Genomic DNA, 25,609 nt, shown 5'->3' on the forward strand with positions numbered 1-25,609 from the left:
CCATTTACTTTCACACCTTTAATTTATATCACCTCGTATTGACGATCGCTATAAAGTCTTTTTTTCCTCCGTTGTCACACTAATCAATACTTCTATTCTTTCGTTCCTCAAATTTGTGATGATTAGAACCACTTACCGAGCTCCATTGTATCTATTATGAACCCCAGTGACTTTAAAAATGCGCTTGAATACGTGACCTAATACTTGCTTTGTGTTGTTTTAATATATTTATTCTTTCCATTCCCTTCTGTAACGCCCTATATGCCCTGAAGGCAATCAAATAGATAATTAAATAAATAAATATATAAACCCATTTCACAGCAACGTGTCCGAAGAAGACCATAGTGGACGTCCCCAGGCACGCACGGAAGCATTGGAGCGATTCTATGGTTGCCGGCCCACACCACGGAGCGTGGTGCACGGTCGAAGCCGTACGCAATACACAGGTAACGGGCCCACTTTCAAAGCCTAGAGCTCAACACAGGCGGAGGAGATTGCCATCGGTCTGCCTCTCACTAATCCCAAGTCGAAACACATCATAACCGACTCGCGAGGGGCTTGTCGGCATTATGATACGGGTTGGGCTTCCCCGCTTGCCCATTTCATACTGAAGTTTAGCTCCAACTCCAAGTAACCTGATTTGTGCCCTCGCCCCCCCCCCCCCCCCCCCTCACCAGGGACTACAGGGAAACGAAGAGACCGGTCAGGCCGCCCGCGCAATCTCTCCTCGGGAAATCTCCCGGTCCTTGGAAGCCTACTCGCAATCACACATCATGGTCCTTTCATTCAGACACCACCGATTACTACAAGGAGGACCACCGACGCTACCCGGTCCCTTGTAAGGGACTGGATCGCGTTGATGAGCGCCTCCTCATAAAAATTCTCACCAACACTTCACTGTACCCGGCTGTGATTAGGAATTTCAACCCATCCTTTGATGGAGCGTGCCACTTCTGTGGGAGGTGACTGACACATTCCATCTAGTCTGGGCGTGTCAACCAAACCCATCTATCCTTCCCAACCCAAACCCCAACAGACAGGACTGGGAGGCGGCCCTACTCTGCTGTCAAGACCTCAAGACCCAAAAGGCATTGGTTCAACGGACGCGGGCGATGTTGCTTGCCAATGAGGCCCCGGAATAGGGTCTCCATCTGATATTGTGAGGGGAGCGGGCCAACAAATAGGGCACTAACGCAACCACATCGCTACAACCATTTAATAGTGAATAAATCTTTTCACCACCACCACCACCGGACGCGCGTCCGGTTACGTTGGCGGTGCCAGTGCGTCCAAAAATTGGTCGAACAATAGACGCTGTTCTCGCCAACATCAGGTAACGTGCGCGCGCTACGACGGCCTACGTTTAGGCCTTAAGGGCTGGGTCTGGGAGCCCTTTCAGGGGCGAGTTCTCGCTGCCGCTTGCTGAACGCTGCCAGTTCATCGGGTCGGGGGAACGCACAACGCGTGGCCGTCCCATCCGTTTTCCAACACGAATGTGAATACAAACGAAGCCGGCGCAGCGCGCATAAAGCACGAGCGACACCCTTTCCTGCCCTTTTCCTCGCTGGCGGAAGCGAAAGGGCTCTGATTGGTTGCAAAATCCTTACTAATGACCCATGCTATGGCGCTGGCGCAGATGTCGACACATCAAACTACTCTTTTCCGCAGCTGCTGTGCTCTGGGAGTAACTGGGTTTTTCTGCGTGACCACTAAAACGCCACTTGTAAGCCAATCCAAATTCCGCTTGAGAAAAAAATTTCGCTTCCTTTCGGGAAGCCTCTGAAAAGCAATGAAAAGCGGTGGGGTTGTCTCGTCACAACTAAACGTTCTTAGAATAAGCCATTTCCAGCGGACGAGCGCCTGTTCTTCATGAAGAACGCTGATAACGCCGGCCGAACATGCTTTGTGAAGAAGTTCAGTGGGCTGTGATTCTTTTATTTTTGTTGCGTTGCTGTCATCATTGCATCACCGCGGGGTGTTCGAAGAGAATAAAGTCAATATGCCTCGTGGTGGCAGGAATGCGAACTAAACCCTGATGTCCAGAAAAGCTGGATATGATTTCTAGAGAAATCCCTTGCGCAAAAGCTAAGAAAATATTAAGTGTCATTGTTATGCATGCAAAAGAACGATCTATTTCGTAAATTTCTGCCTTTGATTTACATAGGATATTAGGATATGGGATGGGTGCTGTGAGTATACGCCTTAAAACTGAGTGAAGGAACCACTGACTACGAACGAAACAGAGGACGTGCTGCACTGGCCAGTCGCAGTTCAATCTACCTGAGAACATCTATGCCACTGCGCGGAACATTAATATTTATTTTAGAGAGATTAGAGGTGTTGCGAAGGTACTAAAGAAATATATAATGCGACAACCTCCTTATGCATGCGATTACAACAATGAGTGTTTCGGAAATAAAAGAAGAGAAACAAAGAATACAGCTCTGTCTCGTATAATTTAAAATAATACGCGTCGAATAATCTACCTCGGTGTTTGAATTAAATATCCGATACTTAATAAACTGATGCTATTCGCCTTGCTCTTTTCTTTCATTTCAGTGTTCCGTTCCTGTAGAAGACTGGTATGTGCTTTATAAGACAAGCGCTAACGCTGATTTCGGAGGATCAGACGCGCTATGCATGAGATACACAGTGCAGGAATTCCATCCGGTCGAACAAAAAGCGACCTTCAGAGTACGTTCCCTACCAAATACCGAAAGGTAAGTCAACCACTACTGCCGCGTGTATTACTTGCCCAGTCAGCTCATGCGATGTACTATGAGTGAGCGGTAGCGGCTGAAAGCTCGTGTTCAGGCTCTGGACTGTCAAGGAGACTACTAGCATGAAATTTCCTCATAAGTCCTAAAATCTACGAAACCTGCATATTACGGACAAAGTGGAAGAAAGTTGCCTAAATAAACAAAATGGTAATGGCTTAGCTCGGCTACGTCAGGATATACGTAGCGAAAGCTAAGCCATAGCATAGTTAGCCTTGGTTAACCTTGATTGCAAGTCCATGTACTGGTTGTCTAGCTATGTTGCGGCGTTTAGCCAGTCCTTCGGCGCTGTTCGTCTGTATCCTGGGCGATTCGTTTCCTCTTCATCTCGTTCCCATGTCGATTCCAGGCCTCCTTCAGCTTATCAGAATTGTCGCCGTCCATACTGCCGCCTCAACTGTGGTTGCGGCGCACGCGAGCTCTCCTTTTCAACCTCCAACACGTTATCAGGCATGCAATGCAGCGAGCGAAGCGAGTGGAGGCGAGCGCAAAGACGAGGAACGCGGTGTGACGTCATACCAAACGGGGCGGCGATAAGGCGCGGCGCTGCGCAGCGGCGGAACACCTGTGGCTCGGCGCTACTAGTGGCGCATGCGCAGTAGTGATGAGGGAGCGAGAGAGAGAGAGAGAAATATCTGCGGCCAGGCCCGCGTTGTGCGGTCATGTGCCTCCTCTGAGCATTGCCACGGGGAAATCGCAAGGTCGAGGCCAGTACAGCTTTCGCTTTGAAAAAAATTCACGCATGTTTACGATACTCCACAATGCGAAATTTGAGCGCATACGTGTTTTCATTACGCGAGATATTGGCTCACGCGGACAGTCTGTCTCGTGCAGCACGTTCAAAACGAAGCAATTTGTGGTGCGTCTCCCTCGCTAATCAGGAGATCGCAAGCGGCAACGCGTGGGTGACGTGTTAGTGCGATTCGAAGCAGCCGCCGCAGACAGACCTCCGCCCATGAAGCGCTTTGTTTCAGAGACGACGCTCGCCACTCTGGCTCCATATCGCAGGCAGCGTCGCCGCACAGGCCGTCTTGCGCTGTCCTATGCTTTTCTTCACACACTTTAGCTCCACCAACGACGAGAGCGGTACTTGGTCGTGGGGAAGTTTTGCCACCAGTGTCATTGGAGACAAGACCAAAAGGAGCGTCACGTCGGGCCTTACTCGTAGCCACTCGCCATGACCCATTGCAGGGGCAGCGATCCCCGTCACACACGCTAGTACCACAGAACACCTATTTAAACTTAGAAAATGGAAAGTGCACCTTCCATAGTGCAACGGAAGTAACAGTAGCGGTGGCGTTGCGAACTAAAGTATGCGACCGAAAGATGGCGCTGGCAAAATTAAAACTAATATCGTCATCATTACGTAGTGAGCAATATGGCCGCTGCGGTACCGGCTGGTGGGGCTCGTCGCGCTTTTCGCTCGTTGGTTTTGGGCGCTTTGTTACCGCTTTCGGGGCGGTATTTCTGCGTACAATACTCTAACGTGACTACCGATATCTGTATTATGTCGCCACGTGACCGAGAGGCCTCAACTAGGAAAAAAAAGACACTTCAAACAAGTGAGCTTACATCGTTTATCGTCATGGTGAATGCAGCAGTACATGCCACAATTTTCGTACAGGTGAGGTTGCGGTAATAATGCCAGTCACTGAGTTTACAACATACGAAAACACAGATAGCCATCACGTTAATGAAATTGAAAGCTGGCATTGAGTTTTCTCATCGTGTTCGACCAAAGCAAGGAGAACGAAGCTTCAGACAGCGATATTTATGCTTGTCTACCCTCGTATTTGTATTGCGTACAGTGCTGCTTGACGTGTTTCATAGCATATTGTCTGCGTTGAACAATTTCAGATATGATTAAAAAGAAAGAATAAAAGTGCTGGGCAAAGATGTACTTTCCGCAAGATTAGCTCGAGCAGTAATCTCCAATTGTTTTCATAACACATTGGTAAGAGGCCCGAAGTGTGGGAATAAAAAACACGTTATGCAAAATTTTACCTCAGACATTGTCGGCTCTTGATATTTCTGCTGCACATTTATTGTTCAGATGCGGCAGAAAAGGCTTCGAAATAAGTGGAGCACTCATTGGAAAGCGAGGAAAGTTGAGGAGACAACCGTGCTTACAAGGACCTTCGCAAATATTGTGTGAATAAACAAGCACACTAAATTAACATATAAGGCCAATTAATGCTCAGGGATCCTTAGAAAATGCAATTTACGGTTTCATGTAAAAAAAAAAAACATCAGAGTTTGTGTATTCAAACAAGTCAAAGAGGTTGCAAGGAGATGAACATTTCAATTGAATAACCGAGGTGAGCAAGGAAAGCCTCAGCCAGGAACCAATGCTCCAACAAGCAAACATATTTGTCAGGGCCTTGACGAAGATTGGCTGAATTTTAGGCAAACCTTAGTCCGAGTATATTTCAAGAACATTTTGGGAACACACTGCTCAGGTTTGTCATCTGCTCTTTGAAAATAAAGAAAAGTTGTTCTTTAGTGGTTTGTCATGTTTGAGAAGTGCGGAGTACGCCACCGGCGTGCATTTGCCTTTTCTAGCTTTCTCTTACGATGCATGGCTAGCCTAGTTATTGATGTCATGCAAACCGTACATGAGCCTTTTGTAGTTCACAAATGTACAATAATGCGCGTATCCAGATCTAATTCTAATCATAGCCCTTACCATCTCAACAACGTTCGGTTAGATTTCATTGTGTCATATAAATATGTGGGTGTACACATTCATCATTATCATCAGCCTATTTTATTTCCACTGCAGGATGAAAGCCTCTCCCTGCGATATCCAATTACCCCTGTCCTGCGCCAACCGATTCCAACTAGTGGCCACGAATTTCCTAATTTCATCACTGCACCTAGTCTTCTGCCATCATCGACTTCGTTTCCCTTCTCTTGGTACCCATTCTATAACCCTAATGTTCCAACGGTTATCGAAACTGCACATTACATTACCTGCCTACCTTATTATTTTTTCTCTTAATCTGAATGAGAATATCGGCTATACACGGCCGTTTGCTCTCTGATCCAGACTGCTCTCTTTCTATTGCTTAAGGTTATGCCTAGCATTCTTCTTTCCATCGCTCTTCGGGCGGTACTTAACTTGGTTCAAAGCTTCTTTGTCAATCTCCAAGTCTCTACCCCATATGTCATCACCGGTAAAATGCACTGATTGTACACCTTCCTTTTCAGTGATGATGGTAAGCTTCCAGTCAGGAGCTGACAATGTCTGCCGTAAACGATCCAACCTAATTTTATTTTTCTATGAATTTCCTTCTCATGATCAGGGTTCCCTGTAATAAGTTGGCCTAGGTAAACGTACTTCTTCAAATACCCAAGAGGCTGACGGGCGATCCTGAAGTCTTGTTGCCTGGCCCGTCTATTCTTCATTATCTTTCTCTTCTGGATAATAAACTTCAACCCCACTCTTACACTCTGTCTGTTAAGGTCCTCAATAATTTATTGTAACTCGTCTGCAGTGTTGCTGAACAGAACAATATCATCGGCAAACCGAAGGTTGCTGGGTTATTCGCCGTCTATCCTTACTCCTAAGCTTTCCAAGTTTAATAGCTTGAATAATTCTTTTAAGCACGCGGTGATTAGCATTGGGGAGATTGTGCTTCCCTGTCTGACCCCTTTCTTTATAGGTATCTTCTTACTTTCCTTGTGCAGAATTAAGGTAAATGTGGAACCTCTGTAGATATTTTCCAAGGTATTTACTTAAGCGGTCTGTACTCCTTAATTACGTAATGTCTCTATGATTGCTGGTATCTCTACTGAATCAAATGCCTTTTCGTAATCTATAAGGGCCATTTAGGGAGGCTTATTGTACTCTGCGGATTTTCGTTTACTAGATTAACGACATGGATGTGATCCATTGTAGAGTGCCTCTTCCTGGTGTACACATTACAAATAACTTAAATTGGACCATTAATGTAAAATACGTCAAATAACAAAGACAATCAGATACTCGGGGACTTATGGCGAAACTTTTCCAACGCACTGGCTACTTCGAAGCTACAGCTTTACAACGCTCTAATAGGCTCGAAACTTAAATATGCATCTGCAATATGGGATCTCAGTAGCGTGAATCTTATAACTCCACTCTTCTTGTTTTATTCTTTCCAATTAAAACTGTACCACGAGAACCTCTATGAAAACTAACTTAGCATATATTCCACTAGCTAAACGCCGCAAAGTCGCCAGTATTTCACTATTTCATAAAAGTTTTAATCAAACCACACTTCACCACGACCTCATACTGCGACCTCAGTAATTTCAAACTTCGTTGATCATAGGAGTAAGGTAGGAATTTATGTTACACGAAGTCTTTCTTTCAATCTGTCATCATCTGTACATATCGGGAATGAAACCACCTTCCCTCAAACATGGTAGCCATCACCAATAGCAAACTTTTCTGCAAAAGATTAGCTAACATTGTCTACTCAGGAGGATCATTACGTTACAAGAACTCACTGCACTTGTATGTGTGTTTGTTTTACTCTATTCCTTTGTAACCACTTCCCGTTTTATTGGCATATGGCTCCGAGGGTACTTTAAATAAAACATAGAATAATAAACTGAAGAGTGACTGCCAGGGTTTCAGTCAACATGAAGCACAATTTCTTCAAAATTGCATTGAGTGTTTTGAAGGTTACAAAATAATTGGATTTTAATATAACAATTTAACGTTGTGAGGGAGCATGTGATAGGTGGTGGTAATTCCCGTCAAATTAATTTATACAGAGCAGAATACATAGTTCGTGAATTAGAAAGCAGGAGCTTGCTAGATTGTTTCTCTTCTAGTCATCATCGCTATAGTGACTTCAAAAGACACAAGTTGGCATTCAACGTGTTACTACTCCGGTTGTCATAAAACGCCCTCAAATGCAAGTAAGCTTTTATGTAAAATTTTACCATTGCCGCTTGGTAAAATACAGAACTGCTGACTTCTGCTTTCCTGATGCTCACATCCCTCTATCGGGGAAACTTGCAAACATACCATGGTGAGGCAGATAGTTCACGAGGACCTGGTGTCATTATGGTGACTGTTGAGCTTTTTATGGCTTGGCGTGGGCAGCTTGAAGACCAATAATCTCTCTTTTGTTCGTCTTCCTGAAAAAGGAAAGGATGAAATCATGACAAACATGCAAGCAAAAAAATAATGAAACAAAAGTTATTCAATGAAATCGACAAATCCCGGTTCTAGGTGAAGTGTTCAGAAAGGTACCGTCTGAGGATTCTGGCCCATTGGTGACACATTCAATGTTTCCTTGTACGTCCAGAGACAATATAATCCAAAGGGGCAAACAAATATGAGCAGCGTCTCTGAGGCTCTAGTAGAAAGAAGAAAGACCCTCAATTGCGATCGCGCAAGTGTAGGTGAGTTTGTGATTCATGTCTGACAGAAGAGTGCACAAAACGCTCCATGACAGAAAAGCACACACACACGCACACAACACTGTTTTGAATGTGGATTTATTTCAGTGGTGTCCATGTAAGAGCTGTGCTTAGTGAAGCCTCGATTCGGTAACATTTTTTGGCAGCGACTAAGTAATAAACACTAAAATTATATGAAATTAATCCAACTATCACCGGAAGTACATTTGCAAAGATGTGGAGCGAATTTATCGCAGCGTATCAATTATGAAGAAACAGTCTAAACTATTTATTATTTATGCTGTACTCCGTGTTGGGAATTTTGGCAACGTGGCAAAACAGCAATAGCTTTGTTCGAATTCACTTTGAAGAGCAATAACCTTATAACTATTATTTTCCACTTATAGGAAATGACTACCGATAAATGTTTTGTCCGCCTCGCACGCAAAGATATTCAAACTTGAAAATGTGAAGCAGTGCTTTTTACTCACCGGTGCACACTCCGAGAGGCTACAAGGTTGATTCATTTTCGTGGGTAGATCCAAACGGACTGTCCTCGATTCCAGTGGCGAATTTCCACGCTAGTGAGCACGTTTTTTAAGAGCAGGACGTCATTACACGGCCAGACGCAGCAGATCACTAACGGCGGAAGCCGTACGTTGAACCGTTATGGCAGTGAAATGCTGCAGCTGATCAAATTGACCGTCTTTAACACGTTCGCTTGGTGGCGGCTGTCGAATGTTGGTTGCATTAAATGACTGAGATATTATTGTTACCTAATTAAGGCGAACCTGCGTGATGCTGCTCAAAGAAGACGACCACCCCGTTCGCACACATTACCGCCGTACAATTTGAATCCACAAACGGCACGTACTGCAATCAATACCGATGGGCTGCTGCATATCAGACGTCAGTGATATCTTAAAACCTTTATTCATGTAATAAAACACACACTTCAATAACACATGTCCATTAAAAACAACTGTCTACTCATTTTGTAACAAAATGACATGTCAACTATGTTTGTCGATCAATATATGTTTGTTTATAGATGAAATATTTAGCCGCATTGGGTGCCCCTAACAGAAAAAATACAAATTAATGTATGCAACCAAAGTACAGTAATTCCACTTGCGCGCTTCATGCTGGAACGTGCCGTGGTTGCTTTTTCGCCTTCTGTGGCGATCGCTGGACCTTGAGAGTGTGCGGAGCCTGCTAGTTCCGCTAGTATCGGCAGCTGACGCCACGGACGAGCGTAGCCCTTCCGACCTCACGGCACCCTGCTCCCCCCGCCCCTTCGAACACGGAGATCGTACACGCGGCTGCGGTAGCCTAGAGCGCCGGAGACTGCGCATGCGCGGACCGGCTCGCCTCCCCTCCTCCTCCGCTGTCGGCCTCATGATTCCGCTCAACCTTCCTCCTGCGCGGTCGCCTTTCTTTCGTCTTCCGATGCACTCTTCATTTGCTTTTCTTATTCATGGCGCTCTTTTCTCGGTTACGCCGACGCTCACCGGAGGAACAGGCGCCGAAGAGCTGGCCTCTAAAAAGCATTCCCAATTTAACAATTGTGCGATGCCAGTACAGACCGTTTACAATGTCGAAAGTGATGTTCTCAGCGAAGTGCGCGTTGTGAAGTGCGCGCTACGAAGTGCGCGTTCTGCGTTTGTGTAAGCCCTCTTATGTGTGGCGATCCTCAATAATTTTCGGACTTACTGCAGTGGTTTAAAATATAGCTTTCAGTACTTAGCAATTAGGGTTTAAAATTTATAATCTTGGAACACACCAGAGACGCTAACTCTATATCCTGTTTCGACAAACGTTCAAGAACTACTGCTGAGTTTTTGGTTCGCATACTATAACATCAAATGTCACAACAGAGCAAGAGTGAAGAGAAGAGCACCTATACCGGACAGACGTCCATTTACAAACATACACAAGATAAAGCAGGTTAACATATTCACACATAACCCTTGTTAGTGCTATAGATAAAGAAATACTAAACATAGCCTTATATTGTCATGGTGTTTGGCCTGCGAAATAGCGCCAGCTGCCGCATCTGTGTTGTGTGCAGATTTGTACACGTTAGAGAAAGAAACTGAGCGATTAGATATGCAATTACTTTATTCAGAATTGTAGTTGCTTAGAGTTACCAATTTCTGCCCCACAAAAGTTACTGAAGTAATGCACTAAAAGGGTATTTGTTTGGGCTAGTTGGTTACAGTCATAATGCGTTGATCATATTGCACTAAAGTTATGGATTATTTCGACTTTCGTCCGTTTTGCTATTGACATTGTACAAGTACAGCGAATAGAGCAAGCTGGCCTGGCACTTTCACTTCATCCCCCGCAGCCTTTCACACATTGTTTGCCTTCGCCAAAAATTACTCTTAAGTATTTTTCTCGGTGGGCTTCCCCCGCTGTCACGGGAACAAATCGCTAGCCCCTCTGAAAACTAACTCGATTTGCATTCTGGGAGTAGGGCGGGGTTGTAATGATCCAGCGCCATTCAAGAAAGATAGTTGTTACTCAATGGCGCCATTCTTGCGTTTTGGTCGTCTTTTGGCGTTTCATTACAGCTGGAGCTTTTGGAGCGTGCTCCAGATAGGGCGGGATAAAAGGTAACAATGATCCATAGGCAATTTCCTGGCATCATCATCCGAAGATGACGTCACTGTCGAGACAAGCCAATGCTGTTTCAGTTCGTCGGCCATCATCTACTAGAGCTTTATAAGGAAAAGGAATTCAATACTGAGAGGTTGCCTTTTTTCAGAACTTGCGTATTCGCAAGGGACCAACGTGTCACGACAGCCTGCGTTCTACTGTACCTTCTACCAAATCAAGTTCTCAAAGCTGCATCACCTGCTATAGCTTGTCTCATCAATCAGCTGATTACATGTAATGGGGTACTGAAAACATGCATGACAGTTTAAGGTATGGTGTATAAAAAAGTAATCGGTGAATTAAAAAGCTGCAGCTAATGTATTTATAAAAAAAAAATTTAATCGCCCGCCCTCTTGGAAGGCTAACCGCATCGCAGTCAGCAAGGACTGCCATTCAAGGTGTCAATGCGACATACATGTATGAATGTTATGACGTTGTGGAATATCAAACGCCGTGGCCTATCCTTGCAGTGACGAATGTTCTCGTATGGCAAAGCACAAGCGCTTCTGTAATGGGTAAGAGAGAAGTTGATGACGCTGTTGCGGCACTTTCACGTCGTGCATCAAAAGGCTCCCGACGCTGTACAGCCCTTAACGCAAGAGTGTTAAGGGCCTCGATTCAAAGGAAATTTGGCATCGGTATTGGCGCCGGCGTCCAAGGCAGAGAAAATCATCCTGTACCACGAATCCCCAACAACGCAGGAAATCCACATGGCCCATGGAGGTTACTGAAATAATTGAATTTCCAAGAGTAAAATCTGTCAAAACATTCGTAAAGTACGACTTACACGCAACCTACAGACATGATAGCGTCGGATTGTAATTGAGTATACGAGAAAATATAAATCTGTCATGCGGAAAGTCAAACGCAGACCCCTCTTCCAGCTACCGTTTTGAGGTCTGTCTATAGGGGCGGCACAGCCCGCTGGTTTGCTTGTAAACCATAAAAAAAACCCAGAAAGCTCAATTTCTTGCATAGGCATCGCCGCCAGTGTTTTCAGGAAAACATTAGGATTACATGAGGTGCAGCTTCCCGCAAGCGCGAGATGCAGTCAGGCATATTTTAATGCTATTGCGTTCTACTCTTCACAGCGAAGCTTAAGCTTTCGTTAAAATTCTCTTCCCCTTTCTTGCGACATATGATATCGCCTTTCTTGTGCGCTATCCCTACCAAACAGTGCTTTATATGCCTCTCGGCCGTCTTATTCTGAAGTAGTCCACGGGCAATGGTAGTCATCTCCTGGAAAGCCTTATTTAACTCCCGCTTTTCTTCCAGATTACATAGTTCGCTGTCCTAATACTTTTGCTGGTACACCTTCGCGGTGTCCACATTCTCCTTCTCTGGGCCCTTGCGCCTGCCTAACCGACGTACGTCGGTAAGGCAGGCGCGATGGCCCAGAGAACGATGTACGTTTTGCTAAACAGAGGCGCGACTTACGTCTTGGGTAAACATGTATGGCCTCTGCGGTTCCGGTAGGAACTGCTTATTGTACCGAGACTCTAGTGATGCCTCATTGACCGCAAGCTCGCTGTTTTTCAGGATAGGTCTCCGCAAGGGCTGCTCCTCCTCAGGCGTACTGCTATTGCAATTGGCATGGTGTCATAAGTCGCGGACTCAAATATGCCGGCTTCCCCTTCGATGCATTAGTCTGGCAGGTCACGTTCATTGACTGGTTAGTGGTAGCGGCCAATGGCCCGGGATGATAGGCGCATCCATTGATCTGAAGGGTTACTCGTCCGCTTCAACGTTCAGCGATCTCTCATTGAGGCTATTCTCGGTCTAGAGGCTAAGAATAATGAGCTTAGGAAATTCCTGGAGATCATTATAGAGACAGCTCCTAGAATACGTCAGGCCTAAGATTGTCAACAACGTGAAAACAAAGAACACAACGTGAACGACGGGAACGTAAATAACAGAAAGAGTGTAAGGAAAGGGAACACGCACTTGAACTAAAGCGACTCGAGCTTGAAATGGAACGCGATCAAGCAGCAGGACAGTGGCGCGAAAGAAACAACACAGAAGAACGCGTACCGTTAAAGATGACAGAGCTAACGCAGCCCTCTTAGCTCGGAGAGGACTTTGTTTTATTCTTGGTGACCTTCGAGCGGACGTGTGAGAAGCAGGGGTTCTCCCGCTAGTCGTCGCCACAATGTCTGCTTACACTGTTACAGTATTGGGCAACAGATGTAATCGCTCGCTTAACCAGAGAGGAAGCTGAACGTTATGATAAGGTAAAGTACAGCTTGCTCAGGAAGTACAGGCTGTCAGCTGAGGCGTTCCAGACGAAGTTTCGGAGAATAGAAAAGGCTAGGAATGAGTCCAATACAGAATTTACATGTAATTCTAAATTTACATGTAAGGTGGCGCGCGTGGCGCGCCACCTGTCGGGGCAGCGCCGTACATTGAGAGGAGGGGGTCTTCTGTGTTTGCCGCAAGATGGCTCTGCGTGTGCGGAAAGCGCAGAAGAAATGTAGCGGAAACGAACTTCGCTACTCGTGTAACTGCGACTTCTGTAAGTTACATGTTAATAATTACTGATATACGCCGCAGTATAACTTTCTACGGCTCGTTTCTAAGGCAACACCGCATTCACTAGAGGCGCTTTTGTACCGCTTTGAAGCATCGAACTCGTGGCTGAGTCTCCAGCCGTCTCCGTCTCACACTCCGGAGACCCTGATTCGATTCCCACCTAGCCCATCTTGCAAGTTGCTTTTTATTCATGAAGTGCCTGCCGGGATTTATCGCTCAGACCAACACCGACGACACCGCCATTTCTGCGACACGAGTTCCTTAACGCTGTGGCGTTAAAATTGAGCGCCTTTCCACTACGGTGAAGCGGGGTGTAAGCGAACCTCGCGATCCGCGGCTATTCGCTGCCGTAAGGCCTCGGCTTCACCCGACCTGACTGCGACGTCAGCTCGTTGACCAGAAGCCCATTCTCGAGCGAGTTCCGGGCGGCGTTCATCAAGCGCCCCCCTGTTCTTCGGCCGAACGCACGACTCGCGGTTGACTCATCGCAGATTCGATAGTGTTATAATGCGAGAAACGCTCGTTCCTCCACGTCACCTAGGCACCGACTCCTATTGGCGGAAAGAATTACATGAGCACCGCGGCGCCATATGAGGATTCTCCGTTCAACGGGTCTATTTCTGGTTATTTAGAGCAATCCGTGCACGGATGCAGCTCTGAGACTAGGTGGTTTTTATATATTTACAACGCCAGCGCAGGCTAGTGTGTACAAACTTCGCTTAAACAATTCATTGCGGCGCCATGTCGCGTTTCTCGCAAATTGAACTGAAGGCACTTAATCTCGACAACTCTATCATGCTATATAACGCGTCTAGTTTGATTCCTCTGGCTGGATTTTTTTCCTGCAATTCTTTTGCAGACCTGTTGAAGATGCGTTGGGTGATTTTTGAAATGCTGATTTTTATTTTAATATTATTATTATCACATAAGGAAACATACAATCACACAAAGGAAACAGGGAGAGAACAAGCTGACCGCTGCCATCAAGAAGGGCACAATGTCTGCCTACTCTTTCGGGAGAAAGGAATGAAAAGAGGAGAAAAGGAGAAGTTAGGTAACAAAGAATTAGGAAAGAAAATCGGAAACAAACAAATGACACAGACACGGACAAAAAAGTAGGAACACAGAAGAACTGTCTATAAATGGGAGGCCAAATTTGTTTTCTGCATGAAAGTTAACAAAGCTCTGTCGGTCTGGTCGCGTTGAGCAGCACTCCCTCTCGGAAAGAGGCAATCGTCAAGAGTACTACAATTGAGTCCAGTCAGTCTATATTGCTTAATTAGCAGTGTACGCAGTGTGACAAATGCGGGACACTCCAATATAAGGTGTTCAAGTGTCTCAGAGGAGCCACAGGACGTGCACGATGGACTGTCCATACGTCATTGACGATACAAGCATTTGCGCACCAACACAGAGCCAACTCTTAATTTCAATAACAGTGTTCTAGCACTACGAGGCAAGCCACGACCATGAACGCGGGAAAGGAACGAGCCGTTTGCCATACGGTGGCCTGGGTGCTGCTTTAGGAAGGGATCGGGGGATTAAAACACGGACGTTCCCGGATAGCCAGATACAGCCATTAGATGTGCTTAATATGGTACACCTTGGAGATTCAGTACATCCATTATATATGCAGATTTATCCAGAAAGCTTTGCATGGATGTACTATGGATCATCGCAAATTCATCCAGAGCATGTACGTAGTACGTTGTGGGGACATCGGCGCTGGATATATATAACATCTAATAGACGTCCACAACATCCTATAGATATATTTATCACATCTAATGAATATCCACAACATCCTATAGACATTTACTACATCCAATGGATATCCATATTAACCACCCTTACGTCCATAGGACATCCATTGTACTATTTTTGGCTGTTTCTTTTATTCTTCGTGCATGCATGCACTGGGCCTCTTCAATTTGTTGTCCCAGACTTCCCCAGACTGCTTGAGACGCTATTACAGCCAGTGATTATTGGCGTACGCAGCTTCTCGGACAGTATTGAGCTGTTTGGGACAACAAACCAAAGTGCCACTATTTCTAAGCGAAGAGAAACTCATGTTGTCACCACCAGGCTTTCTATCGTGAAACCGCTTATTGTTATCAACCGTTTGACAAATACGTAATGATGTACAGAATATTTACAGTGAAATACACTGGCAGACTGCAGCTGTTTCATGAAAATAAAGTTAACGCTAAAAATACAAGATATTGCCATCTCTTGCTTTCTGTAAGGCACAATGAGCACTTAACAGACGAACCAATACAAAAATATCACTTTTGCATAACAGCTAAGCGTGCATATACTAAAGCATAAATAAAATAGGGCAGTAAAAGCAATCCTTGAAAAGGAACACTTCTCTCATTAAAAAAAAAAATTTCTTAGGTGAGCAGCAGCGCAGTGTTAGCTGCATTCTCTCCAGTAAATTAAAACACAGAGGGCAGCTTATGAGACCTAATTCTCATGAACAAAAAGAAAAGCAGAATTCAAATATGCAAACATCAAATCACTATTTGACTAGCCTTGTATTCAGCAAAGGAAGCAAAGAAATAGAAACAACGTAGTGAAACATAAAGCAGAGCAACAGCTTGAGGCCCAAAACAATAATATATCCCATAGGAAAAATAATCTGAAAACCATCACTATGTTAGCACAATGCTACATTATGTAAGAGAAGCTGGCAACCCCCTGCAGGAAACGGGCGCCAAATTAGCTTCTCCATAAAGGAGAAACATATGGAACCCAGCTGCTGCATAAAAAATGCTTTTAACATACTGTTCTCTCTTGGAAATGAAGACTGTTATAACGAGGAAGTACCTTAATTTTTGCCCCATTTCCCTCGAATAAGTAATCATGCAGTCGAAGTACAAGCGCCCATGTTCTATGTAAATAATGTTCGGTTTTATTTCGCTGGATGAAATTTTACAGCGTAATTTGTTGCTCATTATCAGTTAAAAATTGATTATTCGTGTTACTGTGTGCCAAAAATATCCTAAAATTTCACAGTGGCAGTTGTCAGCTTGTTTGTCCAACGAACCTATGGCTATGCTTTGGCTTCTGTGAAGGCTACCGAAACTCGGTGGGCACTGGGCTGCAACTGCAACGAGATAGTTGCTGGACGTGACGGAGGTTGGCGCAAAAGACTTAAGAAACGGTTGATTGTAAAGCGATAGCTTTACATGGCTCGTACATTGCGGCATTTTATCTACCCATATCTCCGGAACGGAAAAGCATATCCTCAAATACACATTTGTGTAGAACTAGGGCCTTGGCAATCTTTAACGTGTTACGAAAAACTCAGTGAGCGAGGATAGCACTTAAAACATATTTCGGCAAAGAGGCAATTATGTAAAGGACATACGTAATGGTGCGGATTTAAAGTCCATTAACGTCGCACCATTTATTGTTTCTTATGGATCTAAATATACTAACTCGTCTGCAGACATCGAAACAGAAAAGAGCCTTTTGTTCTGGCTGTGCAATTTGGATCACGTACCCGCTTTGTGAGACAATAGATAAATATTGATGTGTTTGCTAAGTCCACCCTTGAAATTCTGTTGTAGTCTATGCAAATATTCCGTAATGTATTCGCCTTGTTATTTTTGCACCCCAGGAAAATATTCCGTCGTCCCCAGGCTCAGCCAGATTTTTTTCTATACCTACTAGTCAAGAAGGTTGCCTAAATAGTTCTGTTCTTCGCTCTGCCATGGGCTGCCGAGCTTATTTCTCTGTGCCTTACAATTTTAGGAGACTCCTTGCTCTTTATAGTAATGAAGAGGTTGTGTAATTTATTTTTCTGATGCGGTTTTCATTAACCATGGTTTCTTTGCTATTTCGGTTAAGTTTTAGACTTTTGTAGAAAATGAATTGTAATAGACAGATTTAAACACATAAAAATACAACCGTAAGCTTATCTAGGATCATCAATGCGGTAAACATTTAGCCTATTAACTCTCAACAATTATTCCAAAAGAGCGTTCCGGCTGAGATCATTATTATCCGTTGTGACAGTAACAAGACTGCCCTTATTTTTAGGTTTGCGTGTTATGTTTGACGATCAAAATCACTGATATTTGTGCTCACTACATCTAACAAGACACCTGAGCAATCACGTTTTGTAACAAAAATAAGCCAATGAAAGTTGATGAGATATTTAAAATTATTTTAGTCACAGTTGTCACGCCTAAAAAAATTTACTTCGGGGATTCTGTGCAATTTCCTTTATTTCACAGAAGCATTTATTGGATGAATATTCAGGTCGCCTGCCAGAACTCATTTGAAGTTCGAAATTCTTTAAGCTGTTCAATTGTATATTGAAATGCCTTTCATAATTCAAGATTTATGCCGACAATTACAAAACAAAAAGTAAAGACAAAACCAAAAACATTCACCCTGGCAGCCGCCGCAGCCGAAAAGAAAAATACAGAGTTAAAATGAGAGTGCTAATCGAAACCCAGTTTCCAGCCTGTTAAACGATGAAATACTAGGGCCTCAATACAGCATCCTGTTGCTGATGCCACTGCCAAAAGTTCAGGGTGGTTATCCTCGCTTCTCTTGTTATGACACTTTGCTCCTAGTGACAGACTGCGGTAGGTCAGCGATGCAAATAATGATGCCAAGATCCACGGCTAGGTCAGGAGATACTGATAGCCTGCACTCAGAAATTGAAATAGTGACTCCCAGGCAATTTAGAGAACGATGGAATACCAGGCATTGAATGCCGTCCACAACTGCTTCAGCCGCTGCCACGTTGATGCTGACTCTCAGTGTTTTTGTGTTTTGCTGTTTATTTCTCATTCTTTCGTGCAGAACTGAAACAGTGATGTATTATTCACGACAAGGCGAGCAGTACAAAACAATTATGGAAACGTTCAACGGAAATGGTGAGTATACTTTATAGCAGACAAGCGTGTGAAAAGTATCTTTTAACGCTGCTACTTTATCAGGAAAAGAAACTAGTTACTTTATTCAGGCGCCCATTTAAAACAACGAAACTTGAAAACAGCGCCCTCGAAGATATTGTAAACACGGCCGATGGGTGTAAGCGCCCCGTTCAACTAACATCTGGAAATGCGTCGCCAGCTCCGAGCTCGGACGTATACTATAGCGAACCGTTGACGATGGCGCTGGAGCGGCTTCAAGCATTCTGCTTCCAGACACTACAGCATGTCTTCATTTCGCTGGAAGACCACTACAACCACAATCCTGGTCTTGGTGACTGCCGTGGTCCGCCCTGCCCCGTTGTGTCAACGCGACGCACCCATCTTCCGCGGTACATAAGGCCATGTTGTGGAATACTAGCTCGCTGACTACTACTGGTTGGGCATCTACAACCACTGGGGTGATACCAAAAGTCTGAATAACGTATCGCTTTATTTGAGCGGTGTCGTCAGCGTATGGCACGGAAACCACGAAAGTTATCTCACCACGTGGGCGGCCTTCGAAATTAACGTGACGGAAGTATTCGGGCGCCGCACCGTTTTCAAGTTTCGCGCCGAGCAGCGTTTGCGTGGTCATGCGAAACAGAGCAGGGATAGATTTAAAAGTTATATAGAAGTTGCTGTCGACCTCTGTAACCGCGTCGACGTCACAATGGCTGATGCCGAGAAGATCTGGCATATCTTAAAAGTCAGTGAAGACGACGCCTTCCAGATGCTTTAGGCGAGAAATCCGGCAACACCGTCTAAAGTCATCAGTCTCTGTCAAAGCTTCGATGAATTACGCAAACAACGTGTGGCGACCTGCCAGTATCCTCCACAGGCCACTTCAATGTCGAGCTTGGTTGTAGCTCCGGCTGACACTGCGCTTCTTCTGCAGACCAAGGACTTCGTCCGTGAAGAGGTTGCTCCTCAGATTTCTCTGATGTTGTTTACACGCGCCCAGTCGAGTCCTTGATTGGCGCCCGTTCTTCATTATGTCATCAAGGAGCAGGTAGCCGTTCTCGTTCCGCCTTCTATCAGCCTCCGGTTGCTGTTCTCCAGGTACGCCTATGTAACTTCGGGGCTTGTATTGCCGACCTAGCTACGGTCCACTTCGCCTGCCTTCGCGCCCGCCCGCAACCGCTCCTGACCGGCCAGTGGTCCAGTAATATTGGCGCATGAAAGACAACCGTCCGATTCCTATTTATTGTGGCTGCGCTGGACGCGTGGAACGTGAATGTCGCCTAGTTACACCGAACATCAACAATGTGCATCCGAATTGTAATAGGGAGGGTGATGAAAGCGAAATGGTGAACGAAGAAACTAGGTTCTTAATGGGCAAACTTGTGCTTTAAAAACAGGCTACATTCAATGAACAACGATAGGGTGAACACAGTAGGCGATCGTCGAAAATCTGATCTGTTGGTCAAGCGCGTCTGCTTTTATATATGGGTCCAGAGTAATCCAGAGTAATCCAGTGTAATCCAAAGTTTCCAGAGTAATCGCTGGTGCCGCGTGTCTTCCAGAAAGTATTGCACAATTCGCGTCGCGTATTCAGTCACATTACACGAGCTTCAATGACAACAGACAACGCATAGAACCATCGATAACCTTCCATTAGGTTAAAATCATGCAGGTGCATCTTGCGCTGAGCGATAACATTTGTTCGACGGCGAAACATGGTCACCTGATGAAAGATAAACAAGTGCACGTGTCAATATGCGCCACGTTCCTAACAACACGGAAATTATTCGGACAGCTTTGAATCTACTGTTGCCGCGATGGCCGCATTCTCGAATCGCCATCCCCCTTTTCCTCGCCACCACTCCATTTCTTTCATGCCCCATCGCCGGAGCCCACTATGCCAGGAACATTAAAATTCACAGTTCAGGGGCCGTATAACGCATAACTATTCCAATATGTTTTTATTCCAATCTCCTGACGTCAAATTTGCGTAACCGCGACGCAAGCATCGGATGGTCACCCGCCAGGTTAGTCTGAACAAACGAATCAAATGCCCCCCTCGCTCGCAGAAGGTCACTTTTATTTGCTTGAAAAAACGAATAACATTGCCTGCACTGAGCGGCTTGTGTTATCTAATTGGCTCACAAGAGGTGAGGACCATGCTCGAGTGAAGAGGGATTCAATGGGACCGAGCCACTGCACTGAATATCGATAAGCGTATGAAGCGGGTGGTGCCGGCGTCTGCGATTGGTCCACTTTCTCTTAGCGTGCGGTGGCTCGGCGACAGTCGCGGCGGCATGCAACGGAAGCTTAAGAATGACGCTAAACCGGATCGTCAGCAAAGAATAGTTGGCAGAACGAGGTCGTAAACGTGCCAATAGTTTTGGAACACGTTACACGGCCACGCAAAAATTTTATTACACGCAAATAAACTCATGCTCTCCGGCAGGGGGCGAGTAGCGTGTGCCGGAGCGATCGGCGGCAGCCATCTTTTATTTCTTTCGGAACGGGGCAGCCTGAGCCTATTCAGAAGAAACTTTAGTTTTGTTCGGCATACTAATGCATCTTTAACGCGTACGCGTCACTTTGACGTGGTAAGTCTTTCCGCTTTTGTGACGTCGCGTGAGAGGCAGGAGAAGTGAGTGCAGCCAGAAAACTTTGACCAATAGCCGAGGGCTAATGGCAAAAATGCGTCGAATCAGAAATAACTACTTTTATTTTGTTCAGCCAAATTATGCAAAACAGTGTGTACACGTCATATCAGATCAGGAGCTACACGGTTTTCGTGACGTCGCGTGATAGATAGGTGAAGTGGGGGTGGTCAAATAAAGTTTTTGACCAATCGCAGTGGGCTGATTGCAGAATTGGAATAGAAAAGTTTGGAACAGTTTTACGTTATAGGGCCCCAGGAGGCAAGAACTGCGGTGTCAGTAAAATCTATACGACCTCACAGTTCCCCGAAAAACGTAATTGAAGTGGCAGTAAACAGAATGTTCACGCTATCACTTGTTGACACCGGCGCGGCACTTTCAGCTATAGATGCCCGTATTTGCTAGTAATGGAAAAGATTCGACACCGCTTTGTGGGCTATTCCTTCGGAGTGCCATTGTACAGCACATCAAGCCATCTGGCGTCTGCACTGCTCGTATCGTCATCCAGGACTACTTGTGTGCCACCGAATTTGTGTTGCCATCATGTTCTGACGATGTCTTATTAGGTTGGGACTTTTTATTCACACATCATGCAATCATCGACTGCGCCTGTGCAGAAATCGAGCTGTTTGCATTTTCGATAGATATTATCAATGGCAACAATGACCCCTATCACTAAGTCACCGTTTCAGAAGACACCGTTATAGCTGCTTGCACTTCTGCTCTTCCATCTCTTCTGACACAGTAGATGACAATACAGTACTCTTCGGGTCGTCTGAACACTTAGGTCGCCGCGCATCACTACTACTGTCTAGCAACGTCCTCTTGTTGAAAATTGGCACAACTCGCATGTGCATGTTAAACCCATCGGCGGAACCAATTGCTTTAGGGCGCTGCGAACGCCTTCGGAGCGCAGAGCCTTACCTTCAATCTTTGACACGATGGGGGACTCCGCTTGTCTTGGCGCTCTCGAGGCATCGTTTCCTCAGTCACTCCTACCTTCTTTTAGACTATCTATTGCCTGTGACTTTACGACGATGCAGCGAGACGAATTCATTCTCTTCTCGTCCTCTTTTTTTGCGTAATGTACGTAATCACCGACGCAAGCGTCTGTAGGTGACCCACAGCGTTGTTTGAAAAGCCCCATAAAACGTGCTTCTCGTTTATAGGATGTCACGTTCTTTGCCTTGCTAAGCGAATCACTTTGCTTACATTCGGTAGGCTTTCTCATCTAATTGGCTGAGAATAGGTGATGGGTACGGTCAAGGGGAGCGAGCTTCGATGGGACCGAGCCCGCACAGTGAAAGCAGATAACCGGGTGAGAAGGGTGGTGCTGGCGCCTGCGATTGGTCCGCTTCCCTTAGCTCGCGGTGGCTGGTCCAAAATCCTAGCGCAGTGCAACGGAAGGTTAATAATGCCGCTACAACAGATACTCAGCTTAGTAGAGATGGCAGAAGAATCCCTTATACGTGGCGAAAGACCTTGGTAACGTTATATTGCCACCCAAATGTTTTATTATATGCAAATAAATCCATGCTCCCCAACAGCTCCGGGTACCTAGTGCCGCGGCGATCGGACGGTAGACGTCTTATATTCATTTCGGAGTGGGACAGCCTCCTGCTATACAGAAAAGTTATCACTTGGTCAGCATATTAATACGTCTTTAACGCGTACACGTCAACTTGACGCCGCGAGTTTTCGTGATTTTGTCACGCTGGGTGCGAGACAGGCAAAGTGGACGCAGCCCGATAAAGTTTGACCAATAGCAATTAGTCAAACCACGCTTCTTGGCTACTGGCAAAAAAGGCGCCGAGTGAGAAATTATTACTTTTCTTTCGTTTCGTTTCTTCATGCATAATCAAGTGTGCACTCGTATCAGATGGAGCGTTTTCGCAGTTTGCGTGATGTCACGTGACAGGCAAGCGTAGTGGGTGGCGGCTCGAAAATTTTTTGACCTACCGTGGAGATCTGATTGCAGAATTGGAATAGAAAAGTTCGGAATAACTTTACGGTACAGCTTTGAAGTGAAAATACCCGCGCAAGGACAGCAGAGGGGACAAAACAAACTCTCTCTTCTGTCCTCTCTGCTGTCTTTGCGCTGGTATTCGAACTTCAACGCATGCTTTACCAACAAGCCCAATCCTACACCTTTGTTAGTCACATTATAGCGCCCCAGGATGACATCAATATCTGTTAGACTGCGTAGAGTGATCAGAGCACCCGCACTCAGATCATCAACCCCCAGTACCTTTATTTTGAGTGTTCACTCGAATGTCATATATTTCATTTTCCGCCAGGGATTCCCGGTGACATTGGCACACACTGCATGTTAGGTACTTCCTGTTGACGGAAGGAAGCAGGGCACAATTATGATGCTATTGGTGGCCGGCCTCTACGTGTATCATGATCTTAGTGTACTTGACAATGAACACACCCTGACGTTCCTTGTCTTCGCTTTGCGGCTCCGCACAAGTTCGAAGTCCCCATCGGAAGAGTCCTGACTACTAAGGGAGCAGGCATGGGTGTCTTCGCTGTCACTGGCGCTCCGATGCCAGCGTCGCCGGAAGGAATCTGGGGTGGAACATTGCCATCATCACCGAGCAAGGAACGAAGACCGGCGAATACACTTAGATTTGCACAAAAATAAAGCGTAGGTAGAAAGAACAGAACTGTGTCAAAAGACACTTGTTCCTCGTCCCGGCCTTAACATTTTACAGATGTGTAAATGTCTTGCGACCTAACACAGCAAAGGCTGAGCCACCAGTCATACGTCACCGAGTTTAATATCGTTCATAGAAGTTATGAGGGGTGTAATTTCGTGTCCTGACATGTTCCATTTATCGTTTTCACCACCAGACCCAGCGGCGAGGCGAGATCACGTGGTCTTTTCGGACTGCATAAACTGCAAACTTGTTGCTTCCCTTTCAACTCAAAACAGTAAGTCATAGTTACTGGTTGTGGTGCCTACATCTTAAGCGCGAAATATCTGTACGAGATCTACGACCTCATGTGTATAATAAATGATCAATGCGACTAGTTTATAAACGTAGAATAGTATAGATCACGCACCTTTATTGACTCTGATGTTCACTTCGCTGTAACAAAGTCTATTGCGTACCATGCCTACGCAGCTTAAATATATATATTAAAATTATACAAACAATGTTGGAACCTTCCTAATCGCAAGAAAGCACTCTGGATCGCATTTTATAAGGAATCTATGCAGCAAACCAGCTCAAAGAGAGATATAATCATTGAAAACAAAAAGGAATGCAGAAACTTGATTGTAGTTTTCTAACTATGCGTAATATAAACCCAAATTTCACTTTGTCCACCCCTACTATAAGCTTCCCCGTGCACATTTTATGGAGCCCTGCGGGTATTCTCTGTGATGATTTTTTCTGTTCAATTGTTCCTTATCGCTTATCAAACTACCAACTACCTACATTTACACTTATAGAACGATTAAATGTCTTTGGAAATCAGGCATTTTCGTACAGATATAAGGCATTGCACTTTTCGTGTGACGGAGCAGGTTCAGTATTCAAACAATGCTTACGCATTAAAAAGACGCCAATACAGTGTGGTACGTGTCGCGTTTGTGGTGTTTGTAGCGTTTACCTGCCGTAAGCCCTCAAAAATACCATGTCAGATAAGGTATACAAGCTAGCGTTACAAATGTGTGACTACGTGGGCAAGTATTTTGAAATTTCGCCGCTACAAAAAAAAAAAATCACCAACGATTACGTTACTCCCTGATGAAAAATCAGAAAGCAGCTGTATACGTGTTTTCATTTTGCGATCTGTCGGCTGGCGTGGACAATCTGTCTCATGCGGCACGTTGCAAATGAAGCGAAGTGTGGCGCGACTGCCTCGCTAATCAGGAGATTGCGAGAGGAAGAGCGTGGGTGACGTCAGGATGCGATTCACGGCAGCCACAGCATATAATATACGCTCATGCAGCGCTTTCTTTCCATACAGATGTCGCGCGCTACTCTGGCGCAATCGCGTACCCATCGTCACCGCAAAGCCCCTTGTGCGCGGCGTTATGCTTTTCTTCTCACGATTTGGCCTCCGGTTTCCTCCGCACTCCCCCTTTGCTCTCACGTGTGGCGGTGCTAGATCTCTCGGTAGCGAGGTAGGACGTCTGCGCTAACGCTCACCGCAGGAAGGAGCGCCTAGGATCTGTGATCGAAAATACAACGTTGTTGTCGTATTGACAGCCGTGAAGCAAATATTTCGTTTGTTGGCTTGTCTACATCGCCTTAGCGAGAGTATGTGTCAGCGCAGTTTTCATACACTATTGCGAATGAAAACTGATGCCGAGAACCATCAGAAAGCTTCGTTTCTGGACGAAAGCCACGTTCCTCTGGACTGTTTCCCTTTTGCGGGCGCTAAAGCGTTATTACAGCCGCGGCATTGTGTCGATGGCCAGGGAGTTCCAGAGAGCACTGCGACAGCTAGAGAGATCTAGTGGGCATCTTGGCAGTGAAGTATCATTGACACACTCTGCCCCATTGGCGCTGTATCTTGTATTGCTCCGATAATAATCATTTTAAATCAGAACCTTAATCAGCTCAAAGATCACAATGCTTCTTTTATTTGGCACGCGATGTTTTAACATAAATAAGGGAAATGTTTATAAACATAAAATAATACAATAAAACAATAAAATATTCCGAAAGGACAAAACTACCAA

General features: G+C 45.3%; 1 long non-coding RNA gene across 1 annotated transcript in view; it reads left to right on the forward strand.

Moving 5' to 3' along the window:
* Positions 1-2,564: 2,564 nt before the first annotated feature.
* Positions 2,565-25,609, forward strand: part of LOC129382951 (uncharacterized) — a 34,613-nt gene continuing 11,568 nt past the window's right edge. The window contains exons 1-3 of the long non-coding RNA XR_011893172.1: positions 2,565-2,720; positions 18,186-18,259; positions 23,767-23,847. This is a non-coding gene — a long non-coding RNA (uncharacterized lncRNA). The remainder of the gene's footprint in view (positions 2,721-18,185; positions 18,260-23,766; positions 23,848-25,609) is intronic.

Source organism: Dermacentor andersoni, chromosome 3, assembly GCF_023375885.2.
Source record: "Dermacentor andersoni chromosome 3, qqDerAnde1_hic_scaffold, whole genome shotgun sequence".
NCBI lineage: Eukaryota > Metazoa > Arthropoda > Arachnida > Ixodida > Ixodidae > Dermacentor > Dermacentor andersoni.